Source organism: Lagenorhynchus albirostris, chromosome 1, assembly GCF_949774975.1.
Source record: "Lagenorhynchus albirostris chromosome 1, mLagAlb1.1, whole genome shotgun sequence".
Classification (NCBI taxonomy): domain Eukaryota; kingdom Metazoa; phylum Chordata; class Mammalia; order Artiodactyla; family Delphinidae; genus Lagenorhynchus; species Lagenorhynchus albirostris.
In genome coordinates this window covers 94,963,292-94,981,358 of record NC_083095.1, presented here as the reverse complement: position 1 = coordinate 94,981,358, position 18,067 = coordinate 94,963,292, and positions in this window count along the sequence as shown.

The window sequence follows — 18,067 nt, the reverse complement described above, 5'->3', positions numbered from 1 at the left end:
CATTCAGCAGGCCCACCACTGAAACTCTCACCCGAAAATACCAGAGTCGAGAAGGCACAGGCTGCAACAGCTTCACTGCAGGATTTGTCACAATAGCCAAGACACGGAAGCAACCAAAATGTCCATCAATGGTTGAATGGATAAAGAAGAAGTGGTCCATGTACATAATGGAATATTAGCCATGGAAAACAGTGAAACACTGCTCGTTGAGGCACCATTTATGAGCCTAGATATAATCTCAGAACATGACGTAAGTCAGAAAGAAAAAGACATAGAGTATGATATCACTTATAGGCGTTATCTAACAACTGACAAAAATGATAGCATTTTCACAGAGAAAAAACTCACAGACTTAGAAAACTAACTATTCTTATGTAAATGGAAAGGTGGGTGGTATGGAAAATTAAGATTAGGGTTACCATATGCGTACAAATACCTACTAAATACATTTATCAAAGAGACTGACCGTATAGCAAGGGAGGTCAATGGAGCACTCTGCAATAATTTACATGGGAAGAGTATCTGTACATGAATATAATACATATGTGTGTGTGTGTGTGTGTGTGTGTGTGTGTATATGTAATGTACAAACGAACCAGATTGTATACACCTAGGACAAACAATATTCTAAACATTACCTCGATTTAAAAAGACTAAAAAATCGAACAAGAAATAATGGAATATTAAGTTATGGGTTTTATTCCTAGCAAATTCCATTCTAATTTACAACCTGGGAACTCCACTTCCAGAAAGGCTGTGCTGCCCTAGAAACCAGTTTTGGGAACGGAGAAATGCTGCCGCCTTGTGGCCGTTTCCCCCAACAGCACCTTTAAAGCCAGTAGTAGTGGTCACTAAATATTCACACTCATTACAAGCCTGTAAATGTCACCTGTTCTCAAAAAAATCCTGGGGTCGAAAATCGACGAAAAATTCAAAACAGGGCAGCCTTCCCAGAAGACCACTTCAAGTGGTTTATTGTACTCACAGTTTTTTTCTGTTTTGTGTAACAGAAAGAAAACAAAGCACGGGAAAATGCGGAACATTAGGAATTATTAAAGACATGCAAATCCAAATTACAAAAAACTATCAGCTCACACCAGTCATAATGGCCATCAGCAAAAATTCTGCAAACAATAAATGCTGAAGGGGTTGTGGAGAAATGCGCACCCTCGTTTCTAAGTGGGACATGGTAAGAACCAGTAATGAAAACGCAAAGGAGGTGCCTTGATAAGGTAAATATTGAGCTACCATTCAATCAAGCATACCCACTGCTGGGCCTATCACCTGAGAGGATGAGAATCCAAAGGACACAGGGTGGCAATCCTGCACTCCAGCAATATTTACCACAGCCAACACTTGGAAGCAACAAAAATGTCTGTCAACAGAGGAAGGCACAAAGAAGAAGTGGTCCATGTACACAATGGAATATTACTCCAATAAAAAATATATATAATTTCAATTTAGAAACCAAACGTAAGTTAGGAGACATCAGCTTTTGGGGGTTTGTCCGGGCACATTCCTCTCTAATATATAACCGAGGAACACCACTGGCAGGAAGGACTCTTTCCGTAATTCCCAGAATGGGGAAAGGAGAAATGCTGCCGCCCAATGGCCGATACCTGCAACAGCAGCTTTAAAATCTGTGCTAATGGTCACTTCATATGCACAAGTACTGGAGGGCTGTAAATGAAAGCAGCCCTGAAAATGTCTTCAGGGAGGTAATGGCCAAAATATTTCAAAATGTGACACATACTTCAAGAAAACCATTTGAAGAGGTAAGCGCTACTCACAGCTTGAGAAAAAAGAGGACATGCCTGAAAGTTCAATTTCAAGGGATTATGAGATGCATGCAAATCCAACCTCAAAGAGGTGTCAGCTCACACCTGTCAGAATAAACATCAGCAGAAAAACTACAAACAATAAATGCTGAAAGGGTTGTGGACAAGGGCATACCCTCAAATTTAAGTGGAACATAACCTGGTAAGAGCCATTAGTGAGAACAGAATGGAGACGCCTTTACAAGGTAAACATTTTGCTACCATATGATCCAACAGGCCCTCTCCTGGGCCTATAACCGAAGAAGACATAGTTGAAAGACACAGGCAGGCAAATGTGCATTTCAGCAGTGTTACAATAACCAAGACATGGAAGCAACCCAAAAGTCCATCAACAGGTGAGTGGACAAAGAAAAACTGGTCCACGTACAGATGGAATATTAGCCAAGGAAAACAATGACACAATGCCATTTGCATCACCACAGATGAGTCTAGAAGTAATCACGCAACTTGTAGTAAGTCAGAAAGCGAAAGACACGTATCCTGTGATACCACTTATAGGTGTTACCTAAAAGTTGATACCAGTGAAGATATTTCCACAGAGAAAGGCAATCACAGATTCATTAAACAAACTTATGGTTCACCAATGGAAAGGTGTGAGGATTGGATACATTAGGATGTCAGAGTTAACAGAGATATACAAACACAGGTGAAGTATATAATCACCAAAGACCTACGGAATACCAAGAGAAGACTACTCAACATTGTGTCATAACCTAAAATGGGAAAAGGATCCGAAGAAGAAAAGAGATAGGTATACGTGGAAAACAACCACACCTTGCACACCTACAACAAGCAAAACATTGTAATCACACTTGCTGTGATAAACAATGAAAATTAAATTTTAAAAAGGAACAATATTTAGTGAGATATAAACTTAAGGGGCTTTTTCCTGGCCCATTCCATTCTAATTTGCAACCTAGAACAGGACTTCCATTGAGGCTCTGTTTCCCTAGTAGCCAGATTTGGTTAATGAGAACTGCTGCCGCCTTGTGGCCGTTTCACACAACAGCAGCTCTAACTGCAGCTGTAATGGTTACTTGATAGTCAAAATAATTGCAGGCCTGTAAATGACACCTGTCCTCAAAACAATCCTTCGGTCGTAAATCGAGCAAAAATCTCAAAAGACATCCATATTTCAAAACGACAATTTCAAGAGGCATATTTTATGCATATTTTATATTCTGTCTCTTTTTTTGTTATAGAAAAAGGCATGGAAAAACGCTCAACGTCAGGAATTAATAAAGCCATGCAAATCCGGTCTAGAAACACGTTCACCTCACAGCCGTCAGAAGGATCATCAGCAAAAAAGTCTACATAGTATAAATGCTGAAGGGGTTTTAGAGAACTGTGTACCCTCTAGCTGCTGATGGGATGTAACCTGGTAACAGCCAGTACAGAGAACAAAATGGAGGTGTGTTTAAAGGTAAAACTTGAGCTACTATGTGATCAGGTAGGCCCACTGATGGGCCTATCAGCTGAGTAGACCTGAATCAAAAAGACACAGGCTGGCAATCCTTCACTGCAGCAACATGTACCATAGCCAAGAGCTGGAAGAAACCAAAATGTCCATCAACAGAAAAATGCACCAAGAAGAAGTGGTCCATGTACACAATGGAATATTAGCCATGCAAAAGCATGGAACAATGCTGTTGGCACCAGCATAGAAGGATCTAGAGATAATCACCCTACCTGAAGTAAGAAAGAAAACGAAAGACAGATATCCTATTACATCACTTATAGGTGTTACCTAAAAATTGATACCTATGAAATAATTTCCAAGAGAAGGACACTCATAGATTCAGAAAACCAAATTATGTTTAACCAAATGGAAAGGCGTAAGGAATGTATGAATTAGGATATGGGGGTTAACAGACATGTAGTAATACATATGAAATATATAATCACAAAATACCTATGGAATGCTAAAAGAGGTGTACTCAACACTCTGTAATAACCTACACGGGAAAGGATCCAAAGATGAATAGATCAATACATTGATATAATGAACCAGATTCCATACAGCTAGAAAAAACACAGTATTTTTATCCAATTTGCTGTGATAATAAATAAAAATTAAATGTAAAAAACAAACAAGAAGTAAGGAGATATAAGCTCTTGGGAGTTTGCCGTGGCACATTCTGCTCTAATTTGCAGCTTACAAACACGATTTCCAGGAAACCTCTGTTGCCCAAAAACCCAGAGTTGGAAACGCAGAAATGCTGCCGCCTTGTGGCCGTTTCCCACAAGAGCGGCTTTAAAACCACAGCTAACGGTCACTTAACATTCACAAGGACTCAGGACAGTAAAGGACAACTGCCCTCAAAAATTCACAACTGGCAAAATTTTCAAGGAGATAGTATGAAGAGGTAAATTTTACTCATTATTTTTCTAAAAGCAAGGAAAATGGATAAAAGCTCAACAACATAAATTTTTAAACTCATGCAAATCTAGCCTACAAAAAGATTTCAACTCACACACGTCAACTACCATCAGCCAAAGGTCTACAAACAATAAATGCTGAAGGGGTTTTAGAGAACTTTGTACCCTCTAGCTGCTGGTGAGATGTAAAGTGGTAAGAGCCAATAGTGAGAACAGAAAGGAGCTGTGTTTAAAAATAAAAATTGAGCCAGCATTCCATTCAGCAGGCCCACCGCTGAAACTCTCACCCGAAAATACCAGAGTCGAGAAGGCACAGGCTGCAACAGCTTCACTGCAGGATTTTTCACAATAGCCAAGACACGGAAGCAACCAAAATGTCCATCAATGGTTGAATGGATAAAGAAGAAGTGGTCCATGTACATAATGGAATATTAGCCATGGAAAACAGTGAAACACTGCTCGTTGAGGCACCATTTATGAGCCTAGATATAATCTCAGAACATGACGTAAGTCAGAAAGAAAAAGACATAGAGTATGATATCACTTATAGGCGTTATCTAACAACTGACAAAAATGATAGCATTTTCACAGAGAAAAAACTCACAGACTTAGAAAACTAACTATTCTTATGTAAATGGAAAGGTGGGTGGTATGGAAAATTAAGATTAGGGTTACCATATGCGTACAAATACCTACTAAATACATTTATCAAAGAGACTGACCGTATAGCAAGGGAGGTCAATGGAGCACTCTGCAATAATTTACATGGGAAGAGTATCTGTACATGAATATATTACATATGTGTGTGTGTGTGTGTGTGTGTGTGTGTGTGTATATATGTAATGTACAAACGAACCAGATTGTATACACCTAGGACAAACAATATTCTAAACATTACCTCGATTTAAAAAGACTAAAAAATCGAACAAGAAATAATGGAATATTAAGTTACGGGTTTTATTCCTAGCAAATTCCATTCTAATTTACAACCTGGGAACTCCACTTCCAGAAAGGCTGTGCTGCCCTAGAAACCAGTTTTGGGAACGGAGAAATGCTGCCGCCTTGTGGCCGTTTCCCCCAACAGCACCTTTAAAGCCAGTAGTAGTGGTCACTAAATATTCACACTCATTACAAGCCTGTAAATGTCACCTGTTCTCAAAAAAATCCTGGGGTCGAAAATCGACGAAAAATTCAAAACAGGGCAGCCTTCCCAGAAGACCACTTCAAGTGGTTTATTGTACTCACAGTTTTTTTCTGTTTTGTGTAACAGAAAGAAAACAAAGCACGGGAAAATGCGGAACATTAGGAATTATTAAAGACATGCAAATCCAAATTACAAAAAACTATCAGCTCACACCAGTCATAATGGCCATCAGCAAAAATTCTGCAAACAATAAATGCTGAAGGGGTTGTGGAGAAATGCGCACCCTCGTTTCTAAGTGGGACATGGTAAGAACCAGTAATGAAAACGCAAAGGAGGTGCCTTGATAAGGTAAATATTGAGCTACCATTCAATCAAGCATACCCACTGCTGGGCCTATCACCTGAGAGGATGAGAATCCAAAGGACACAGGGTGGCAATCCTGCACTCCAGCAATATTTACCACAGCCAACACTTGGAAGCAACAAAAATGTCTGTCAACAGAGGAAGGCACAAAGAAGAAGTGGTCCATGTACACAATGGAATATTACTCCAATAAAAAATATATATAATTTCAATTTAGAAACCAAACGTAAGTTAGGAGACATCAGCTTTTGGGGGTTTGTCCGGGCACATTCCTCTCTAATATATAACCGAGGAACACCACTGGCAGGAAGGACTCTTTCCGTAATTCCCAGAATGGGGAAAGGAGAAATGCTGCCGCCCAATGGCCGATACCTTCAACAGCAGCTTTAAAATCTGTGCTAATGGTCACTTCATATGCACAAGTACTGGAGGGCTGTAAATGAAAGCAGCCCTGAAAATGTCTTCAGGGAGGTAATGGCCAAAATATTTCAAAATGTGACACATACTTCAAGAAAACCATTTGAAGAGGTAAGCGCTACTCACAGCTTGAGAAAAAAGAGGACATGCCTGAAAGTTCAATTTCAAGGGATTATGAGATGCATGCAAATCCAACCTCAAAGAGGTGTCAGCTCACACCTGTCAGAATAAACATCAGCAGAAAAACTACAAACAATAAATGCTGAAAGGGTTGTGGACAAGGGCATACCCTCAAATTTAAGTGGAACATAACCTGGTAAGAGCCATTAGTGAGAACAGAATGGAGACGCCTTTACAAGGTAAACATTTTGCTACCATATGATCCAACAGGCCCTCTCCTGGGCCTATAACCGAAGAAGACATAGTTGAAAGACACAGGCAGGCAAATGTGCATTTCAGCAGTGTTACAATAACCAAGACATGGAAGCAACCCAAAAGTCCATCAACAGGTGAGTGGACAAAGAAAAACTGGTCCACGTACAGATGGAATATTAGCCAAGGAAAACAATGACACAATGCCATTTGCATCACCACAGATGAGTCTAGAAGTAATCACGCAACTTGTAGTAAGTCAGAAAGCGAAAGACACGTATCCTGTGATACCACTTATAGGTGTTACCTAAAAGTTGATACCAGTGAAGATATTTCCACAGAGAAAGGCAATCACAGATTCATTAAACAAACTTATGGTTCACCAATGGAAAGGTGTGAGGATTGGATACATTAGGATGTCAGAGTTAACAGAGATATACAAACACAGGTGAAGTATATAATCACCAAAGACCTACGGAATACCAAGAGAAGACTACTCAACATTGTGTCATAACCTAAAATGGGAAAAGGATCCGAAGAAGAAAAGAGATAGGTATACGTGGAAAACAACCACACCTTGCACACCTACAACAAGCAAAACATTGTAATCACACTTGCTGTGATAAACAATGAAAATTAAATTTTAAAAAGGAACAATATTTAGTGAGATATAAACTTAAGGGGCTTTTTCCTGGCCCATTCCATTCTAATTTGCAACCTAGAACAGGACTTCCATTGAGGCTCTGTTTCCCTAGTAGCCAGATTTGGTTAATGAGAACTGCTGCCGCCTTGTGGCCGTTTCACACAACAGCAGCTCTAACTGCAGCTGTAATGGTTACTTGATAGTCAAAATAATTGCAGGCCTGTAAATGACACCTGTCCTCAAAACAATCCTTCGGTCGTAAATCGAGCAAAAATCTCAAAAGACATCCATATTTCAAAACGACAATTTCAAGAGGCATATTTTATGCATATTTTATATTCTGTCTCTTTTTTTGTTATAGAAAAAGGCATGGAAAAACGCTCAACGTCAGGAATTAATAAAGCCATGCAAATCCGGTCTAGAAACACGTTCACCTCACAGCCGTCAGAAGGATCATCAGCAAAAAAGTCTACATAGTATAAATGCTGAAGGGGTTTTAGAGAACTGTGTACCCTCTAGCTGCTGATGGGATGTAACCTGGTAACAGCCAGTACAGAGAACAAAATGGAGGTGTGTTTAAAGGTAAAACTTGAGCTACTATGTGATCAGGTAGGCCCACTGATGGGCCTATCAGCTGAGTAGACCTGAATCAAAAAGACACAGGCTGGCAATCCTTCACTGCAGCAACATGTACCATAGCCAAGAGCTGGAAGAAACCAAAATGTCCATCAACAGAAAAATGCACCAAGAAGAAGTGGTCCATGTACACAATGGAATATTAGCCATGCAAAAGCATGGAACAATGCTGTTGGCACCAGCATAGAAGGATCTAGAGATAATCACCCTACCTGAAGTAAGAAAGAAAACGAAAGACAGATATCCTATTACATCACTTATAGGTGTTACCTAAAAATTGATACCTATGAAATAATTTCCAAGAGAAGGACACTCATAGATTCAGAAAACCAAATTATGTTTAACCAAATGGAAAGGCGTAAGGAATGTATGAATTAGGATATGGGGGTTAACAGACATGTAGTAATACATATGAAATATATAATCACAAAATACCTATGGAATGCTAAAAGAGGTGTACTCAACACTCTGTAATAACCTACACGGGAAAGGATCCAAAGATGAATAGATCAATACATTGATATAATGAACCAGATTCCATACAGCTAGAAAAAACACAGTATTTTTATCCAATTTGCTGTGATAATAAATAAAAATTAAATGTAAAAAACAAACAAGAAGTAAGGAGATATAAGCTCTTGGGAGTTTGCCGTGGCACATTCTGCTCTAATTTGCAGCTTACAAACACGATTTCCAGGAAACCTCTGTTGCCCAAAAACCCAGAGTTGGAAACGCAGAAATGCTGCCGCCTTGTGGCCGTTTCCCACAAGAGCGGCTTTAAAACCACAGCTAACGGTCACTTAACATTCACAAGGACTCAGGACAGTAAAGGACAACTGCCCTCAAAAATTCACAACTGGCAAAATTTTCAAGGAGATAGTATGAAGAGGTAAATTTTACTCATTATTTTTCTAAAAGCAAGGAAAATGGATAAAAGCTCAACAACATAAATTTTTAAACTCATGCAAATCTAGCCTACAAAAAGATTTCAACTCACACACGTCAACTACCATCAGCCAAAGGTCTACAAACAATAAATGCTGAAGGGGTTTTAGAGAACTTTGTACCCTCTAGCTGCTGGTGAGATGTAAAGTGGTAAGAGCCAATAGTGAGAACAGAAAGGAGCTGTGTTTAAAAATAAAAATTGAGCCAGCATTCCATTCAGCAGGCCCACCGCTGAAACTCTCACCCGAAAATACCAGAGTCGAGAAGGCACAGGCTGCAACAGCTTCACTGCAGGATTTTTCACAATAGCCAAGACACGGAAGCAACCAAAATGTCCATCAATGGTTGAATGGATAAAGAAGAAGTGGTCCATGTACATAATGGAATATTAGCCATGGAAAACAGTGAAACACTGCTCGTTGAGGCACCATTTATGAGCCTAGATATAATCTCAGAACATGACGTAAGTCAGAAAGAAAAAGACATAGAGTATGATATCACTTATAGGCGTTATCTAACAACTGACAAAAATGATAGCATTTTCACAGAGAAAAAACTCACAGACTTAGAAAACTAACTATTCTTATGTAAATGGAAAGGTGGGTGGTATGGAAAATTAAGATTAGGGTTACCATATGCGTACAAATACCTACTAAATACATTTATCAAAGAGACTGACCGTATAGCAAGGGAGGTCAATGGAGCACTCTGCAATAATTTACATGGGAAGAGTATCTGTACATGAATATATTACATATGTGTGTGTGTGTGTGTGTGTGTGTGTGTGTGTGTATATGTAATGTACAAACGAACCAGATTGTATACACCTAGGACAAACAATATTCTAAACATTACCTCGATTTAAAAAGACTAAAAAATCGAACAAGAAATAATGGAATATTAAGTTATGGGTTTTATTCCTAGCAAATTCCATTCTAATTTACAACCTGGGAACTCCACTTCCAGAAAGGCTGTGCTGCCCTAGAAACCAGTTTTGGGAACGGAGAAATGCTGCCGCCTTGTGGCCGTTTCCCCCAACAGCACCTTTAAAGCCAGTAGTAGTGGTCACTAAATATTCACACTCATTACAAGCCTGTAAATGTCACCTGTTCTCAAAAAAATCCTGGGGTCGAAAATCGACGAAAAATTCAAAACAGGGCAGCCTTCCCAGAAGACCACTTCAAGTGGTTTATTGTACTCACAGTTTTTTTCTGTTTTGTGTAACAGAAAGAAAACAAAGCACGGGAAAATGCGGAACATTAGGAATTATTAAAGACATGCAAATCCAAATTACAAAAAACTATCAGCTCACACCAGTCATAATGGCCATCAGCAAAAATTCTGCAAACAATAAATGCTGAAGGGGTTGTGGAGAAATGCGCACCCTCGTTTCTAAGTGGGACATGGTAAGAACCAGTAATGAAAACGCAAAGGAGGTGCCTTGATAAGGTAAATATTGAGCTACCATTCAATCAAGCATACCCACTGCTGGGCCTATCACCTGAGAGGATGAGAATCCAAAGGACACAGGGTGGCAATCCTGCACTCCAGCAATATTTACCACAGCCAACACTTGGAAGCAACAAAAATGTCTGTCAACAGAGGAAGGCACAAAGAAGAAGTGGTCCATGTACACAATGGAATATTACTCCAATAAAAAATATATATAATTTCAATTTAGAAACCAAACGTAAGTTAGGAGACATCAGCTTTTGGGGGTTTGTCCGGGCACATTCCTCTCTAATATATAACCGAGGAACACCACTGGCAGGAAGGACTCTTTCCGTAATTCCCAGAATGGGGAAAGGAGAAATGCTGCCGCCCAATGGCCGATACCTGCAACAGCAGCTTTAAAATCTGTGCTAATGGTCACTTCATATGCACAAGTACTGGAGGGCTGTAAATGAAAGCAGCCCTGAAAATGTCTTCAGGGAGGTAATGGCCAAAATATTTCAAAATGTGACACATACTTCAAGAAAACCATTTGAAGAGGTAAGCGCTACTCACAGCTTGAGAAAAAAGAGGACATGCCTGAAAGTTCAATTTCAAGGGATTATGAGATGCATGCAAATCCAACCTCAAAGAGGTGTCAGCTCACACCTGTCAGAATAAACATCAGCAGAAAAACTACAAACAATAAATGCTGAAAGGGTTGTGGACAAGGGCATACCCTCAAATTTAAGTGGAACATAACCTGGTAAGAGCCATTAGTGAGAACAGAATGGAGACGCCTTTACAAGGTAAACATTTTGCTACCATATGATCCAACAGGCCCTCTCCTGGGCCTATAACCGAAGAAGACATAGTTGAAAGACACAGGCAGGCAAATGTGCATTTCAGCAGTGTTACAATAACCAAGACATGGAAGCAACCCAAAAGTCCATCAACAGGTGAGTGGACAAAGAAAAACTGGTCCACGTACAGATGGAATATTAGCCAAGGAAAACAATGACACAATGCCATTTGCATCACCACAGATGAGTCTAGAAGTAATCACGCAACTTGTAGTAAGTCAGAAAGCGAAAGACACGTATCCTGTGATACCACTTATAGGTGTTACCTAAAAGTTGATACCAGTGAAGATATTTCCACAGAGAAAGGCAATCACAGATTCATTAAACAAACTTATGGTTCACCAATGGAAAGGTGTGAGGATTGGATACATTAGGATGTCAGAGTTAACAGAGATATACAAACACAGGTGAAGTATATAATCACCAAAGACCTACGGAATACCAAGAGAAGACTACTCAACATTGTGTCATAACCTAAAATGGGAAAAGGATCCGAAGAAGAAAAGAGATAGGTATACGTGGAAAACAACCACACCTTGCACACCTACAACAAGCAAAACATTGTAATCACACTTGCTGTGATAAACAATGAAAATTAAATTTTAAAAAGGAACAATATTTAGTGAGATATAAACTTAAGGGGCTTTTTCCTGGCCCATTCCATTCTAATTTGCAACCTAGAACAGGACTTCCATTGAGGCTCTGTTTCCCTAGTAGCCAGATTTGGTTAATGAGAACTGCTGCCGCCTTGTGGCCGTTTCACACAACAGCAGCTCTAACTGCAGCTGTAATGGTTACTTGATAGTCAAAATAATTGCAGGCCTGTAAATGACACCTGTCCTCAAAACAATCCTTCGGTCGTAAATCGAGCAAAAATCTCAAAAGACATCCATATTTCAAAACGACAATTTCAAGAGGCATATTTTATGCATATTTTATATTCTGTCTCTTTTTTTGTTATAGAAAAAGGCATGGAAAAACGCTCAACGTCAGGAATTAATAAAGCCATGCAAATCCGGTCTAGAAACACGTTCACCTCACAGCCGTCAGAAGGATCATCAGCAAAAAAGTCTACATAGTATAAATGCTGAAGGGGTTTTAGAGAACTGTGTACCCTCTAGCTGCTGATGGGATGTAACCTGGTAACAGCCAGTACAGAGAACAAAATGGAGGTGTGTTTAAAGGTAAAACTTGAGCTACTATGTGATCAGGTAGGCCCACTGATGGGCCTATCAGCTGAGTAGACCTGAATCAAAAAGACACAGGCTGGCAATCCTTCACTGCAGCAACATGTACCATAGCCAAGAGCTGGAAGAAACCAAAATGTCCATCAACAGAAAAATGCACCAAGAAGAAGTGGTCCATGTACACAATGGAATATTAGCCATGCAAAAGCATGGAACAATGCTGTTGGCACCAGCATAGAAGGATCTAGAGATAATCACCCTACCTGAAGTAAGAAAGAAAACGAAAGACAGATATCCTATTACATCACTTATAGGTGTTACCTAAAAATTGATACCTATGAAATAATTTCCAAGAGAAGGACACTCATAGATTCAGAAAACCAAATTATGTTTAACCAAATGGAAAGGCGTAAGGAATGTATGAATTAGGATATGGGGGTTAACAGACATGTAGTAATACATATGAAATATATAATCACAAAATACCTATGGAATGCTAAAAGAGGTGTACTCAACACTCTGTAATAACCTACACGGGAAAGGATCCAAAGATGAATAGATCAATACATTGATATAATGAACCAGATTCCATACAGCTAGAAAAAACACAGTATTTTTATCCAATTTGCTGTGATAATAGATAAAAATTAAATGTAAAAAACAAACAAGAAGTAAGGAGATATAAGCTCTTGGGAGTTTGCCGTGGCACATTCTGCTCTAATTTGCAGCTTACAAACACGATTTCCAGGAAACCTCTGTTGCCCAAAAACCCAGAGTTGGAAACGCAGAAATGCTGCCGCCTTGTGGCCGTTTCCCACAAGAGCGGCTTTAAAACCACAGCTAACGGTCACTTAACATTCACAAGGACTCAGGACAGTAAAGGACAACTGCCCTCAAAAATTCACAACTGGCAAAATTTTCAAGGAGATAGTATGAAGAGGTAAATTTTACTCATTATTTTTCTAAAAGCAAGGAAAATGGATAAAAGCTCAACAACATAAATTTTTAAACTCATGCAAATCTAGCCTACAAAAAGATTTCAACTCACACACGTCAACTACCATCAGCCAAAGGTCTACAAACAATAAATGCTGAAGGGGTTTTAGAGAACTTTGTACCCTCTAGCTGCTGGTGAGATGTAAAGTGGTAAGAGCCAATAGTGAGAACAGAAAGGAGCTGTGTTTAAAAATAAAAATTGAGCCAGCATTCCATTCAGCAGGCCCACCGCTGAAACTCTCACCCGAAAATACCAGAGTCGAGAAGGCACAGGCTGCAACAGCTTCACTGCAGGATTTTTCACAATAGCCAAGACACGGAAGCAACCAAAATGTCCATCAATGGTTGAATGGATAAAGAAGAAGTGGTCCATGTACATAATGGAATATTAGCCATGGAAAACAGTGAAACACTGCTCGTTGAGGCACCATTTATGAGCCTAGATATAATCTCAGAACATGACGTAAGTCAGAAAGAAAAAGACATAGAGTATGATATCACTTATAGGCGTTATCTAACAACTGACAAAAATGATAGCATTTTCACAGAGAAAAAACTCACAGACTTAGAAAACTAACTATTCTTATGTAAATGGAAAGGTGGGTGGTATGGAAAATTAAGATTAGGGTTACCATATGCGTACAAATACCTACTAAATACATTTATCAAAGAGACTGACCGTATAGCAAGGGAGGTCAATGGAGCACTCTGCAATAATTTACATGGGAAGAGTATCTGTACATGAATATATTACATATGTGTGTGTGTGTGTGTGTGTGTGTGTGTATATGTAATGTACAAACGAACCAGATTGTATACACCTAGGACAAACAATATTCTAAACATTACCTCGATTTAAAAAGACTAAAAAATCGAACAAGAAATAATGGAATATTAAGTTATGGGTTTTATTCCTAGCAAATTCCATTCTAATTTACAACCTGGGAACTCCACTTCCAGAAAGGCTGTGCTGCCCTAGAAACCAGTTTTGGGAACGGAGAAATGCTGCCGCCTTGTGGCCGTTTCCCTCAACAGCACCTTTAAAGCCAGTAGTAGTGGTCACTAAATATTCACACTCATTACAAGCCTGTAAATGTCACCTGTTCTCAAAAAAATCCTGGGGTCGAAAATCGACGAAAAATTCAAAACAGGGCAGCCTTCCCAGAAGACCACTTCAAGTGGTTTATTGTACTCACAGTTTTTTTCTGTTTTGTGTAACAGAAAGAAAACAAAGCACGGGAAAATGCGGAACATTAGGAATTATTAAAGACATGCAAATCCAAATTACAAAAAACTATCAGCTCACACCAGTCATAATGGCCATCAGCAAAAATTCTGCAAACAATAAATGCTGAAGGGGTTGTGGAGAAATGCGCACCCTCGTTTCTAAGTGGGACATGGTAAGAACCAGTAATGAAAACGCAAAGGAGGTGCCTTGATAAGGTAAATATTGAGCTACCATTCAATCAAGCATACCCACTGCTGGGCCTATCACCTGAGAGGATGAGAATCCAAAGGACACAGGGTGGCAATCCTGCACTCCAGCAATATTTACCACAGCCAACACTTGGAAGCAACAAAAATGTCTGTCAACAGAGGAAGGCACAAAGAAGAAGTGGTCCATGTACACAATGGAATATTACTCCAATAAAAAATATATATAATTTCAATTTAGAAACCAAACGTAAGTTAGGAGACATCAGCTTTTGGGGGTTTGTCCGGGCACATTCCTCTCTAATATATAACCGAGGAACACCACTGGCAGGAAGGACTCTTTCCGTAATTCCCAGAATGGGGAAAGGAGAAATGCTGCCACCCAATGGCCGATACCTGCAACAGCAGCTTTAAAATCTGTGCTAATGGTCACTTCATATGCACAAGTACTGGAGGGCTGTAAATGAAAGCAGCCCTGAAAATGTCTTCAGGGAGGTAATGGCCAAAATATTTCAAAATGTGACACATACTTCAAGAAAACCATTTGAAGAGGTAAGCGCTACTCACAGCTTGAAAAAAAAGAGGACATGCCTGAAAGTTCAATTTCAAGGGATTATGAGATGCATGCAAATCCAACCTCAAAGAGGTGTCAGCTCACACCTGTCAGAATAAACATCAGCAGAAAAACTACAAACAATAAATGCTGAAAGGGTTGTGGACAAGGGCATACCCTCAAATTTAAGTGGAACATAACCTGGTAAGAGCCATTAGTGAGAACAGAATGGAGACGCCTTTACAAGGTAAACATTTTGCTACCATATGATCCAACAGGCCCTCTCCTGGGCCTATAACCGAAGAAGACATAGTTGAAAGACACAGGCAGGCAAATGTGCATTTCAGCAGTGTTACAATAACCAAGACATGGAAGCAACCCAAAAGTCCATCAACAGGTGAGTGGACAAAGAAAAACTGGTCCACGTACAGATGGAATATTAGCCAAGGAAAACAATGACACAATGCCATTTGCATCACCACAGATGAGTCTAGAAGTAATCACGCAACTTGTAGTAAGTCAGAAAGCGAAAGACACGTATCCTGTGATACCACTTATAGGTGTTACCTAAAAGTTGATACCAGTGAAGATATTTCCACAGAGAAAGGCAATCACAGATTCATTAAACAAACTTATGGTTCACCAATGGAAAGGTGTGAGGATTGGATACATTAGGATGTCAGAGTTAACAGAGATATACAAACACAGGTGAAGTATATAATCACCAAAGACCTACGGAATACCAAGAGAAGACTACTCAACATTGTGTCATAACCTAAAATGGGAAAAGGATCCGAAGAAGAAAAGAGATAGGTATACGTGGAAAACAACCACACCTTGCACACCTACAACAAGCAAAACATTGTAATCACACTTGCTGTGATAAACAATGAAAATTAAATTTTAAAAAGGAACAATATTTAGTGAGATATAAACTTAAGGGGCTTTTTCCTGGCCCATTCCATTCTAATTTGCAACCTAGAACAGGACTTCCATTGAGGCTCTGTTTCCCTAGTAGCCAGATTTGGTTAATGAGAACTGCTGCCGCCTTGTGGCCGTTTCACACAACAGCAGCTCTAACTGCAGCTGTAATGGTTACTTGATAGTCAAAATAATTGCAGGCCTGTAAATGACACCTGTCCTCAAAACAATCCTTCGGTCGTAAATCGAGCAAAAATCTCAAAAGACATCCATATTTCAAAACGACAATTTCAAGAGGCATATTTTATGCATATTTTATATTCTGTCTCTTTTTTTGTTATAGAAAAAGGCATGGAAAAACGCTCAACGTCAGGAATTAATAAAGCCATGCAAATCCGGTCTAGAAACACGTTCACCTCACAGCCGTCAGAAGGATCATCAGCAAAAAAGTCTACATAGTATAAATGCTGAAGGGGTTTTAGAGAACTGTGTACCCTCTAGCTGCTGATGGGATGTAACCTGGTAACAGCCAGTACAGAGAACAAAATGGAGGTGTGTTTAAAGGTAAAACTTGAGCTACTATGTGATCAGGTAGGCCCACTGATGGGCCTATCAGCTGAGTAGACCTGAATCAAAAAGACACAGGCTGGCAATCCTTCACTGCAGCAACATGTACCATAGCCAAGAGCTGGAAGAAACCAAAATGTCCATCAACAGAAAAATGCACCAAGAAGAAGTGGTCCATGTACACAATGGAATATTAGCCATGCAAAAGCATGGAACAATGCTGTTGGCACCAGCATAGAAGGATCTAGAGATAATCACCCTACCTGAAGTAAGAAAGAAAACGAAAGACAGATATCCTATTACATCACTTATAGGTGTTACCTAAAAATTGATACCTATGAAATAATTTCCAAGAGAAGGACACTCATAGATTCAGAAAACCAAATTATGTTTAACCAAATGGAAAGGCGTAAGGAATGTATGAATTAGGATATGGGGGTTAACAGACATGTAGTAATACATATGAAATATATAATCACAAAATACCTATGGAATGCTAAAAGAGGTGTACTCAACACTCTGTAATAACCTACACGGGAAAGGATCCAAAGATGAATAGATCAATACATTGATATAATGAACCAGATTCCATACAGCTAGAAAAAACACAGTATTTTTATCCAATTTGCTGTGATAATAGATAAAAATTAAATGTAAAAAACAAACAAGAAGTAAGGAGATATAAGCTCTTGGGAGTTTGCCGTGGCACATTCTGCTCTAATTTGCAGCTTACAAACACGATTTCCAGGAAACCTCTGTTGCCCAAAAACCCAGAGTTGGAAACGCAGAAATGCTGCCGCCTTGTGGCCGTTTCCCACAAGAGCGGCTTTAAAACCACAGCTAACGGTCACTTAACATTCACAAGGACTCAGGACAGTAAAGGACAACTGCCCTCAAAAATTCACAACTGGCAAAATTTTCAAGGAGATAGTATGAAGAGGTAAATTTTACTCATTATTTTTCTAAAAGCAAGGAAAATGGATAAAAGCTCAACAACATAAATTTTTAAACTCATGCAAATCTAGCCTACAAAAAGATTTCAACTCACACACGTCAACTACCATCAGCCAAAGGTCTACAAACAATAAATGCTGAAGGGGTTTTAGAGAACTTTGTACCCTCTAGCTGCTGGTGAGATGTAAAGTGGTAAGAGCCAATAGTGAGAACAGAAAGGAGCTGTGTTTAAAAATAAAAATTGAGCCAGCATTCCATTCAGCAGGCCCACCGCTGAAACTCTCACCCGAAAATACCAGAGTCGAGAAGGCACAGGCTGCAACAGCTTCACTGCAGGATTTTTCACAATAGCCAAGACACGGAAGCAACCAAAATGTCCATCAATGGTTGAATGGATAAAGAAGAAGTGGTCCATGTACATAAT